The sequence below is a fragment of the Panicum virgatum genome, chromosome 7K, assembly GCF_016808335.1.
Source record: "Panicum virgatum strain AP13 chromosome 7K, P.virgatum_v5, whole genome shotgun sequence".
NCBI classification, from domain to species: Eukaryota; Viridiplantae; Streptophyta; class Magnoliopsida; order Poales; family Poaceae; genus Panicum; species Panicum virgatum.
This window is the reverse complement of record NC_053142.1, coordinates 1,947,401-1,959,243: the sequence shown is the minus strand read 5'-3', so window position 1 is coordinate 1,959,243 and position 11,843 is coordinate 1,947,401.

Sequence of the window (11,843 nt, the reverse complement as noted above, 5' to 3'; positions counted from 1 at the left end):
TCACTCGCGAGCTCTATAGGAGTTGATTGTTTATTTTCTTGCAATCGCTATAAGGACCATGGACGGATTGGGATACAAATTTCAGGATGAAATCCGTCTGTGTTGATAAATTATTAAGGCCGCAGTGTGTGGTAATCGTGGTTAAACGTTTGAAAGTACTAGCCACATGCCATGAATTATGGGTAAGCGGCAAGCCTAGTAACTCCTCGGCCCGGCAAATGGACATACCTTCCACTCTCTCTTAGAGATAGGAAGTTTATTTATAACGAAAGTTTATTCTATGTTGCGCAACAATCACGGGTGCAGAGAAGGTCGGGTTCTCTGTAGTCGGGAAGAGTGGCTCTGTCCATGAACCGGAATGAGAAGCAAACGGTTGCTTGGGAGTGACTCATCAGTGCTCCAAGCGTGTGTGTTAGGTTTATCCTTGCAAGGTTGAAAATTCGATTTAGAATCATCCATTTCTCGCGGATATTGAGACTGCTTGATGCCTTTGCCACATAGAGTAAGAAGTGGAACAAAAATGATACTCAATATGGGCGGATGAAATTAATTCTCTACATGTTTGAATAGATAGGTGCAAATCTAGAATGGCTAATAAAACTAGAATCTGACAGCTAAAACTTGAAAGTAAGGACCTACTCTTTGTTGCTTTTCAGCAAAAGAAACCCCAAAGCCTTCACAAGCCTTACATGTCTAATTAAAGGGATGTTATATACCCTTAGTCGGGTCAGCTTTGCTGAGTATTAGTATACTCAGTCTTGTTTGTGACTTTGTTTTCAGGTAATTTTTGAAATGCTTGGTGAGATTGACGTCATGTACGGGCTTCATCATGATGTCATATATCGTCGCTAGTTGTCGTTTTCTTTTCCGCTGTTTATAAACTCTGAAGAACTTATCTACTTTCAAATTTATAAGGTACTCTGTTTGAATTCTCAAACTCAGTTTGTAATAACATTTACTATTGAAGTTGATGTTGTAAAAGTTATGGTTGTTGTAATCTTTGAACTCACCTTCGTGTGAGGTATGTTGTTTCGATCGGAAATATAGTGGTTTTATCGGGATTTTACCCGACAGACTGTCAGATTACTCTATTTGAAGTGTGTGTTAACCATTTCGTCCGTAAAGGTGATGGTTAGCGCACTTGAGCCGGATTAATTTTGGCGGTTCTGCCACACAGGGATAGAAGGGCCCACTGATCAGCCACTATGCAAAAGAGGAGAGACTGGTGGGGCCGGCCCATGGCCGGCCGACCACCCTAGTCGGCCGGACTTACCTCTTCGATGTGGCAGCTCTCCATTGGTTCTCCATGTCGATTCCAGGGGTGGTAGCTTCAGATTCCCATCGAGGAGAGGGTGGCTCACTCCTATATATATATGAGGGGAGGGGCTCCAAAACAATCATCCAACAACATCTAAAGCAATACAAGAAATACTCTCAGATGTAGATTTTACCTTTTCTTGTAGAGGTCTTAGGACTAGTGGATTTCAGGTTTGGGTCGTAGTTCAAGTTCTTAGAGTCTTCATGAAGAGTCTGGTATGTATTTTACCTTCTCTTTATGTAATGTTCTGAGTTTGTACTAGAGTTTTTTTTATCTATCTAGTACCTTGGTTCATATGCCTTTGCTTGTGTGTATGATCCTTCTCTTGAGCCATGCTTGATTTGTTTGATTCATATGCTAGTCTAGTTTTTGTTTTATGGCTTTGCTTCATCTTCCTTAATTGGGCGCTCTAGAACTAAGGCCCCGGATAGACATGGGTGTCCTTGCGCAAGGCTAGAGTGGTGCTTGTTAGCGCAGGCGTGGTGCCTGGGTTAATGACCATGTTTGAATGCGACTCTATCCCACGGATTGAGAGATAGTCGGCAGGTAGTGACAGCCTTGTTCGAGCCCTAGTAACCCTCCATGTTCGAATAGGGTGGTAGGAGGTACACAAAGCTGTCGGTTGATCAGGCCTGTCCTGTTTAGCTGGTTGCGGTCTCCCTAGTCCATGTTCGTAGGCTCTTCTATGTGTATGAACGACTCAGCTCAACATGCTCATGAGTGTGTGCAATAGATTATGGCTTTAGTTACCCTTGATCTAGCTCTTGCCTCTCCACTGTCCTAAGGAAAATTTATCTGGTTACAATTGTATGTTACGCTACCCCCCTTTTATCATGAGCTATTCACCCCTGTTCGACCATGGATACTAATTCATAGAGTTCTCCATAACTTAATAAACTCTTTATACCATCGCCTTCCCTGCGGAAATATAAATGACACCCGAGTCACTCTCGGGTAAAATGCTACGGCGGTACTCCATGCGCTTGCGGATTTATTCGTGGCCCATGAAATACCTGCCACCCGATTGACATCTGCGGGCGTTATCGTTCGGGACTACCCAGTCCTGGTGATGACATTGGTAGGCGTCAACAGACCCCAAGGCACAAATATCGGCTAACAAGCTCCGCAGTCACAGCCGGTATGAGGAAGGTTAAAGGTCCAGAAGACCTCGCAAGATTGTCATGTCTTAGATGCTGCTGAACAAATGTCGACGTCAGCAGGAGCGAGAGAGATGTCGACAGGAAGAAAGGAAGCAACATGAAGCTGATCATTGGAGATGTCCTTTCTTCATGCATTGCTGGAATGAAGGTCTTTGGTTAGCATCGGCTGACGCCTGCTTAGAATGCAATGGGCCACAAGGAGATTATTCTCTCTACAAGAGGCGGCATCACGATAACCAAAAAGCAGCCGATCAACAGAGATTGACCAGCATGAAGGCGTACCCTTGTCCATGATCGGCTGGGAAGAAGTACTGACCCATAAGAGCAGTTGGAACTGGAAGCCAGCGCTCGGGTTCGAGATGAACAACCCTTGGTTCATGAGAGTAAGTACTGCTACGACCCTAAATTTCATCAGCGATGGTGCATCGGAGGGTTGACTAGAACTCAGAAGAGAAGAGTTCAGAAGATACGACACTGAGAAAAGGAACAAAAATGTTCTCACCCAGAGGGACGTGCAGTGTTTCAAGTCTGGAGCCCCAAGGCAAAGCTGATCCAAGCAGTTGGCTCTAAAGGAAGATCGTTTTAATGGATAATTTCCTTCTAGATGGTAAGTGGAAGCTTTGACATGAATTTGCGTCGGCCGATGTACTCGAAGAAGTTGATATTGGTAATGGTAATAGACCAAGGCTGACATTCATCAGCACTAAATTGGATCCTGAGTTTAAGCAAGAACTAGTTGCTTTACTAAAGGAATTCAGAGATTGTTTTACTTGGGAATATTATGAGATGCCAGGTTTAGACTGATCGATTATCGACATCGATTGCCAATCAAACCAGGGTATCGACCGTATCAGCATGGTGCTAGGCGATGTAAAGTAGAGATATTGCCCGACATCAAAGCTGAGATTACAAGACTGGTCGAACCGAAGTTTATTTGATAGTGCCAATACGCTGAGTGGATTTCCAATGTGGTTCCTGAAAGAAAGGTAGGATGCATATAATACGGTCGATGTATTGCATTGAGTCTCTGGGGCGAATATATAGGAGTACATGGCTTGGAGGGTAAGTAGCCTCTCCTAGAGATAAGGAAGGTTATCCCGGGATTACAATCAATCCTAAACTAACCATATCCGGAGTTGCCTAATATACTCTAACATCCCCCTGCAGTCGTAGCGGTAGCAACACGAACGGTCAGACTGGAGAACAGTGAAGACGTATCCCCCTGCAGTCGGAACGCCGGTGCGAAAGCTTTGACTGGAGACTCATGCATATGATAGCCCTTTAGTGCCGTAGTAGCCGAAGTCGAGGTGGACGTGGTTGAAGCCGTGGAGGGGGCGCGGGTCGAAGCGTCGTCGAGGTGCTCGAGGATACAAACTCAGCAGCTTCTGGCCGAAGATAGCAGTAGGACGGTGTGGTGGATGACGATGGTAGACGGCGCGGTTTGCAACTTAGGTTACGCTCAGGACAGGGGTGGCAATGACGCAGGTTGCAGCAAGTGTCGCGCTCAGATCAGGGGTGGCGATGACGTCTTCCTTCAGGAACATCGGCGGCGATGTCCGCGTGAGAACGGCTGGAGGCGCGGAGGCGGATCGAGCGCCTGCTTGACGAAGACCGGCGGCGAGTGGCGCCACCACCTGAAAAGGCGACGACACCAGTAGGGTGGCTTGATCACGAACGTCGTCGCTGCAGCCTGGAAGGGCTCAGCGACAACCTCATCCTTCGGGTGTATCGACGATGAAGCGGCGACGAACGGCAGGGCGACGCAAACCCGATCTCTGATCAGGAAAAAAAGAACATCGGCAGAGGACCACGGGTACAATCTCGGGTGCACATACTGTTTCCCTCCCCTCCCTTATCTCTTCCCGAGCATGGTGAGCCACGTGCACGGGGAAAAAAAAGAAAGGGCGGAGAGAGGAGCCTGCAGGTGCAATCCGAGTGGCGTCTCTGTTCGGCGATGGCGCCGAGCACAGGGCCGGTGAGGAGAGGGCGGAGGCCCCCACAGCACTGCAACCCACCGACGACGACGGTGGAGCGGCGCGAGGGCGTGGTGGACAGACGTGGCGAGGAATCCCCGCAGAGACCCGTCCAGCGGTGGATCTCGTCGTGAGCGGCGGACGTATGAAGACGGCGCGATGATGTTTCTCGACCTCATGCCCCCCGGTGGTGCGGCAGCACAGCGCTGCCACATGCTTCCTCCGCTGCTGTGCGACCGCGCCCGAGGTAGCTATGGTCGCGGCACAGGAGGAGAGGGGCGGCGCTGGGCCAGATGCGCGCGGGAGGGGGGGGCGACGGGGACATTGGAACCAGCTCGACAAGATCCGGGCGACCATCGGAGGTGAGTCCCTCTGCAGCTTGACGACGACAGGCACGACAGATCAGAGGGATCCGGCGGGCATCCTACGAGGGCGCTGCCCCCGGTGGAGATCGATCTCCCCGGGGGCAGCGCGGGTTGCAGCGGATGCGGTGGCGCGGCTAGGGTTAGGATCTCGTAACCTAGGCGTCTGATGGCATGAAAGAAAGGTAGGATGCATATAATACGGTCGATGTATTGCATTGAGTCTCTGGGGCGAATATATAGGAGTACATGGCTTGGAGGGCAAGTAGCCTCTCCTAGAGATAAGGAAGGTTATCCCGGGATTACAATCAATCCTAAACTAACCATATCCGGAGTTGCCTAATATACTCTAACAGTTGCTGTTTACAAGAAAAATGGTAAAGTGCGGGTTTGCATCGACTTCAGAAATTTGAATAGAGCCACACTAATGGATGGTTATCCAATGCCAATGGCTGATTTATTAGTCGATGCCGCATCTGGATATCGGATTATCAGCTTCATTGACGGGAATGCATAATATAATCAAATCAGTATGGCAGAAGAAGACATTTCAAAAACTGCATTCAAGTGCCCAGGACATATTGGATTATATGAATGGGTAGTGATGACTTTTGGCTTGAAGAATGCTGGAGCCACGTATCAGAGAGTAGTGAACTACATATTTCATGATCTTATTGGCAAGATTGTATGGATATATATATTGATGATGTAGTGGTCAAGTCGAAAGGGGTTCGAGAACATTTAGTCTATTTGTGTAAGGCTCTGGAATGGACCAAGAAGCATGGGTTGAAGATGAATCCAAATAAATGTGCTTTTGGTGTGTCGGCTAGACAATTCTTTGGTTTCATGGTTCATGAAAGAGGTATCGAGATAGGGCAGAAGAGCACCAGTGCCATTAACAAAGTGGTCGCTCCAGAAAATAAGAAATAGCTTCAGTCACTGATCAGGAAAATCAATTTTATTAGAAGGTTCATGTCAACTTATCTGGTAGAATTCAATCATTCAGCCTACTATTGAAGCTAAAGGCTGATCAAGAATTTGTTTGGGGAGAAGAACAGCAGAAAGCTCTTAATGACATTAAGCAATATTTAGTGTCTCCACCAGTGTTGATTCCGCCCAAGAAAGACAAGTTGTTCAAGTTGTACTTATCGGTTGATGAACGTGCTATAGGATTAGCCCTTATTCAAGAGTTCGAAGGAAAGGAATGCATGATCTATTTCATCAGCAAAAGACACTTGGATGCAGAGGCCATGTATTCTCCCATCAAAAGATTATGTATATGCTTGTATTTTCATGCACCAAGCTTATACATTATTTATCGGTTGAATGCATCATTGTTTGCAAATACGACAATGTTAAATATATGTTATCCTTGCCGATTTTAAATGGGAGGATCGGTAAATGGATTCTGAGTTTATCGAAATTTGATTTGCGATATGAATTGGCTAAGGCTATTAAAGAACAAGTTATGGCAGATTTCATCACCCATCATTGTGGTGCAGACATTTTAGTTGTGGAGCCTGCTTCATGGATGTTATTCTTTGATGGGTCATCCAATGGAAAGGGTTGTGGCATTGGCATTTTTCTCATCTCGCCTCGGGGGGCACACTTCGACTTCTCATTGCCAATTTCTGATACATTGACCAACAATTAGGCAGAGTACAAAGCTGTGCTTAAAGGAGTAAAATTATTAAGAAAAATCAAAGTTGATGCTTCCAAGATCTTTGGGGATTCTATGCTTGTTGTCAATCAGTTGATCGGGAAATATGATTGCAACAATGACATTTTGAGGGTGTATCATGAAGAATGTCTTGAATTGTTAAAAGGGTTCAAGATGGTTTCCATAGAACATGTCCCCAAGATTAAGAATGAAGAGGCCAACAGGCTGGCACAGAGTGCTTCTAGTTATCAACCGATATGTGGTGCAGCAGCCCTAGAACTGCCGACCGATGATTGGAGAAGAGAAATTATCGAGTACTTGAAGAATCCATTACAGAAGGTCTCCCGACAACTAAGGTATAAAGCCTCCAAGTTTGTTTCACTGGAAGGTGATTTGTATTACCAGATGATTGATGGAGTTTTTCTCAAGTGCCTCGGTGTGGAAGAATCTAAAGTTTTAATGGGAGAAATACATGAAGGCGTTTGTGGGGGAACATCAATTGGCCTACAAAATGAAATGGATTATCAGAAGGAATGGATTCTTTTGTCCAACAATACTGGAAGACTCTTTTGAATATTACAAAGGATGCCAAGATTGTGAGAAGTTTGGTAATATTCAGAGAGCCCCTGCATCGGCTATGAAAACTGTCATTAAGCTGTGGCCTTTCAGAGGGTGGGGTATTGATCTTATTGGTCAAATATATCCGTTGTCCAGCATGGGACACAAATTTGTGTTGGTAGCAACTGACTATTTCACCAAGTGGGTTGAAGCAATTCCTTTGAAGATAGTAACATCGCAGAATATGATTAATTTTGTGCAGAAGCAATTGTCTATCGGTTTGGTATCCCTCTGACCATTACAACTGATCAGAGTTTTATGTTTAATTCAGAAGAATTTGAAGAATTTGCTGCTAGCATGGGGATCAAGTTGTTGAGCTCTTCCCCTTATTATGCTCAAGCTAATGGGTAAGTAGAGGCATCAAACAAGGGGATTATCAAGTTGTTCAAGAGGAAAATCGATGAGTGTCCAAAAAAGTGGCACGCCATTTTGAGCGAAGTTCTATGGGCATATCAGATGGCTTGTCTTGGATCTACCAAGGTGTCCCCTTATCAGTTGGTTTATGGTCATGAACCATTCTTCCCTAGGAAATTACAGCTGGATCACGACGCATATCTCTGTAGAACGAGTTAACAGCCGATGGGTATTCTACATTAATGAGAGATGAACTAGAAGGCTTGGCATCTCATCCGCTAAAAGGCTCTAATCAATGTCGAAGCAAACAAAGCAAGAGTGGCCAGATGGTATGACAAGAAAGAGAAAATTAAGGAGTTTTCCCAAGGAGAATTGGTTTGGAAATTAATCTTGCTGAATGGAACCAAGGATAAGAAGTATGAGAAATGGTCACCTACATGGGAAGGTCCCTATCAGAGCAGTCAGTGTGAGGCAACATCTACATCTTGGAGACACTTGAAGGGGAGAAATTTTCTCGTGCTTTGAACGGGAAATTTCTAAAAAGATACTATCCTAGTATTTGGGTAGACGCATAAGCCAATCATTTATGGAATAGATCAGCTAGGTTATGGCTGATACGAGAAGTGTCGCCCTTAGTGCAAAAAATTACAAAACATCCAGATATGATGGAGCAGTGGGCACAGAGTGGAGCGGAACCGATTCATTGATATGATAATCATCATATATTACAAGAGTTTAGGCTTACATTGAGATCGGCTACTACTACCACTATGGCTACTATTATAACCTAGTCATCGACGAGGAAGACCATGTTGACTATGGTCTGCTTGTTTATCTCGATGCTGATGGAGCCGGCGACAACGTCAAGCTCTTCGGCGAGCTCCTCAAAATCTTTCCGCACGCCTCCCTCGGGGAAGACAGGTTGTAGATCTCAGAGATCATGCCCGAGTTGAGTCTCCACCATGGCCAGAGCAATGGTAGCTCCCTGACGAGCCCCATGGCCGGTGATCTCTTCAGCGCGGTTGGGGATGTCCTGCAGGCGGTCGGCGATAGTCTTGCCTGTGGCATTCACTGCGGTGGTGGCGGTGACCGCTGCCTGATGGAGGGCCTTAATCTAAGATGCTAGGGCTGAAAGAAAGGGTCAAAAGCATGATGGCCAGATTGGTCCAACATTGGAGGGTTTTTCTTCTGGAGAAAGGCTTACCCGCCACTCTCGCATTGGCACCGGCCAACTGAGCATGAGCGGTGGATGTCTCAGCCTCGCCGGGCGATAGTGCTGCTTGGGTCACCTTCAAGCGGAGCTCGAGATGCCCATTTTCATGGGTCACTTCGGAATAGAGCTCTCGGGCTTCATCCTTCTTGCGAAGGTAGCGCTGGATGAGCTCCTGGGCGTCCTCTGCGGAGTCGCTGGAGGAGCTTGCCTGGGGTGTGTAGGAGGTATTCAGCGAATATTACTAGAAGCCTCATTGTCCCTGTAAAAAGGCCAAACAAATTAGATTTGGGAAGGAGGAAAGCAATGTGAAGATGAGATTCCTACCCTCGACGATGGCAGAGTGCAGGAGGTTGGTTTGAGGGCCCTTCCCTAGTTCGCTTATTGCCCGCCATTGCTGATGGAGATTTAGATTGGGGTTTTTCCTAGAAGTTCTGATGAAACAGGCAAGGAAGGAGAGGAAGTGATGGCCGATGGGCTTGGTGATTTTGCCGTACTGAGGGCCTTTATTTATAGATCCAGGAGGAAATTGAATCAGCTAAAGAGAGGCTGAGCATTCTGGCCTTTGGTTTAATGAAAAATAAGGTCAAAGGTGAAAAGACGGAAGTTGAAGCGCCGCGCCGCTAGTGTGTGGATGAAAGGGAAGCAATCCAGGGTAAAACTAAATTTACCTGCCGTCTACCCAAAGCGCGAGGAGGTGTTGGTGTTGAATGCTGCTGCATGCATGGAGATGAGGAGGGGCATCATGATTTGCGAAGAATTTCGGAATGAAAGTATTTTTATTCCAAAATTGGGGGCATGTGTTGATACCATTTTTTGGCGTGTGTCCAGTTGATGCTGAGTAGCAGATAGCGGATGGAACAACCAACGTTGAAGCAAGGGGAAATGATATATATTAGGCCCGTGGGCTGAAGGACGTCATGTCAAAATCAAGACTATTTTAGAAAGTTTGTTTTCTTGTAAGTCAAATCGTATCTCGTTGTGATCGGCAAGGGGTCCAGGGTTAGGCTAAATATAGCATACCTCCGGCTTTTCTAAAGATTGATCAACCATATCCCACACAAATCGTACTTTTATCGCATTTACTTTTCATGCAGGCGGCTTCTCCATAGGAATAGTAGATTTTCTTTTTATGAGTTCTTCTCAGCAAGCAGGGCTACATCAGCTTCGATCTCCGGTTTGTTGGTAAGTTCCGAGTCGAGTAACGTGGGTAGGCTCAAGGTTGATGACGCATTGCTTCTTCCTCTACCTATCTTACTCAAAGTTATCGAGTTATGTAGATAGATCAAGGTTGACGGCGCATCGCTTCTTCCTCTGTTTATACTGCTCAAGTTATCGAATATGTTAGATTTTAGATTCATGGCACATCGCTTTTATCTAGATCTAATTTATTCACAAGTTATCGATAATAACTATCTTCTTGTTATGTTAATTCATTTAATATAGCTTGTTTTTAACTTTCATCACAAGTTATTGTAACACCCTAAATTAAATTCCAGCATTTTATAATAAATTCAATTGGCTCCATTTAAATTTCTAAGGTTTATTGTGTTTAGTAGGGCATTTAATTCAATTTTGTTCCTTAATGATTAAAATTTATCATAGGTTTAATTTTTGTGTTGCATTCATGCTGGTGCATGTTTTTTATTTGAGTGTAGTTTGAATTCAAATTTATATTTGAATTCAAACTTTGTTTGAATTAGGAATAGAAAGGAGAACTAGAAATAGAAATAGAAAGAAACCCAAACCTTGTCAGCCCAGCAACACCCAAAGTCAACCCAGCCCAAACCCAACTTCCCAGCCCAGCCCGCTCATTCCCCTGCGGCCCAGCCTTTTCCCTTCTCTTCCCGCATGCGGCCCAGCTCTGCATGGCCCACGCCGCAGGCCTGCCTCCCCCCCCCGCTCGCGCAGCAGCCCGTCACCCCGCGTCGCCCCGCACGGGCCCGCCTGCCAGCGTGCGCCCGCTCCCCCTCGCTGCCCCGTCTGGCCCACACGTCAGGGTCGTCTTCCTCCTCCCGCATCCCCCGCGCGCTCAACGGAAACCGCCGCGATCTCCGCCGTGGCTCCGCCAAGCACGCATCCCCGAGATCCCCGGCTTGCCCTTTATTAGCCACCCCACGGCTTCCCTGCACCCATCCACCCACGCGTCGCCGCCCCTAACCCTAAACACGCCACGCCCCATCGCGCCGCCGGAGCAGAGTCGCTGCTCCACCGCGGCCACGATGCCCTGCGGCATCCCAGCCCCTGAGAATCCCCGCAGAAGCTCCGCCGTGACGACAAGGAGCTTCCTAAGCCGGCCACGCCCCAATTCTCGGACTGCAGCACCGGAATCGCGCAGAGCTCCCCAACCCCGGTAAACTCCGATCTCTGGCCATTTGCGCATCCCCGGCGATCCCCGGACCTCCCTGACCGTTGTGCATCTCCGCAGGACGACCCCGAACCTGACCGTGGGACTAGCAGGCCGGAGACGCCCTGCAACGCCCGGACCCCAAGCCCCGCGTCGAACTTCGCCGCCGGAACTCGCTGCTGCCCCCGCTGCGTCACACCTCCGACCACCATGACCCCTCTGTGAGCATCAGCTTAGTATCCCCTTCCTTTTTGCGCTAGTTTCGGTAGGCTGTAGCCCTGGAAACCCCCGAGCGGTCTACTCCGGCGAGACCACGCCGCCCTGCGCCGCCGCAGGCCTCAACCGAGCTCCTATCCCCATGCCTAAGCCCACCAGTGGATTACACATGCATCTCTCATGCCCCACGGCCAAACCGGGGCCCAAACCGAGTCCGGCAGCCCCCGTTCCCCCTTCTCCGGCCACGCGCCGCCGCGGAACAAGGAGTTCCGGTGAGCCGCGCCGCCCCCACGCGCCCGATCTGCCCAGATCCGTCCGATCCGAGATGGACGCCTGTGATTAGAACCCAAACCGATCAGATCTGGACCACCAGATCGAGATCCAACGGCCGTAATCCAAAGATACCGGTTTGCCTGGCGTTTTTGTTAAAGACCCCCCCAGTTTACCTAGAATCAACCCGCAGTCCACCTCTTTTGAAAAATAATCGCAGATAGGCCCAAAACTTTACAAGAACCTCCCTGAGCTTCCTAGAATTTGAACCCGCCGTCCAGCCCCTGTCTTTTTGCGAGTTAGACCCTGGAATTAATGTTTATTTATGTTTTAGTCCTCGGTTTTAGCAGAAAAG